The sequence below is a fragment of the Corapipo altera genome, unplaced genomic scaffold, assembly GCF_003945725.1.
Source record: "Corapipo altera isolate COAL_440 unplaced genomic scaffold, ASM394572v1 49, whole genome shotgun sequence".
NCBI classification, from domain to species: domain Eukaryota; kingdom Metazoa; phylum Chordata; class Aves; order Passeriformes; family Pipridae; genus Corapipo; species Corapipo altera.
The window spans coordinates 18,345,176-18,346,242 of NW_020884879.1; positions in this window are offsets into that span (position 1 = coordinate 18,345,176).

Below are 1,067 nucleotides of genomic sequence, written 5' to 3' on the forward strand. Positions count from 1 at the left end.
AATATAGACTAAATGTCTATATTAGACTAATGTCTAATTAGACTGGTAAGAAGACTAATAGGTCAAGAAGGAAATAAAATTTTATGAAATTTCATTAATACTAGAATTAAGCTTTGCTTTCCATCATACAAGCTGTTTATATTTAGAAATGTTGCGGGATTAATTGATTTATTTCAATATTTTTGCAAAGAGATAAAAGACTCTCTAGTTTAGTAGTACAGATTGTATTTTTGTTTATTATATGTTTAATGACTAATTTTATTATTAGAATAATCCAGTTCTAGTTTAAACATGTCTACATCTTTGTAATTACCAAGCAATTCTTAATTAGAGCATAAATTTTATTTTCCTACTTATATATTGGATGCAAAGTGGGTGGGGAATTTTTTTTTAAGGAAAATAAGTATGTCGAAACATTTTACTAATTTTAGTTTAAGTAAAGATATTACTGAAAGCAATTCAAGTAAAAAGTAGAAATTATATGCAAAAAACAAAACCCAAAGAACTTAAATGTTACATATTTTATCACAGATATTCAAATTAAGTAGGACAAAATTATATATTCTGGTTGTAAAAGTTACCAAAATTCTTGAAATAATCTAATATACCAGAAGTCATGCTAAAGAGCATTACCAGTGTATGTGGTATCACTTAAAATTATCTAGTAATGCTAATTTCTTTCAACGATTTTGTAACAGCCCATCTGCATTCAGTGTCACTTCTGCAGGGGGGAATAGGAAAAAATACGCTGAATTATAACAAGAGGAGGAGCTAAGAGAAAATAGCTGCGGAAAAAAAAGGCTGACGGTGAAGTGGACTTGATCTCTCTCAGGGACACTCCTCTCAACACGCTTTGTGTCAAGCAACTACCATGGGTGAAGTTCTCAAGTTCAGACAAATGTATCTCACTCACATCCACAATCCCTAGAGAGGCATTCAATTGGTGCACCTGTATTTGAATTTTTACCCTCAAAGTACCTGAAATAAACTAAAAGAAGCTTTCCCCCTTCCCTTCCCTTCCCTTCCCTTCCCAAACCTTCCCAAACCTTCCCAAACCTTCCCAAACC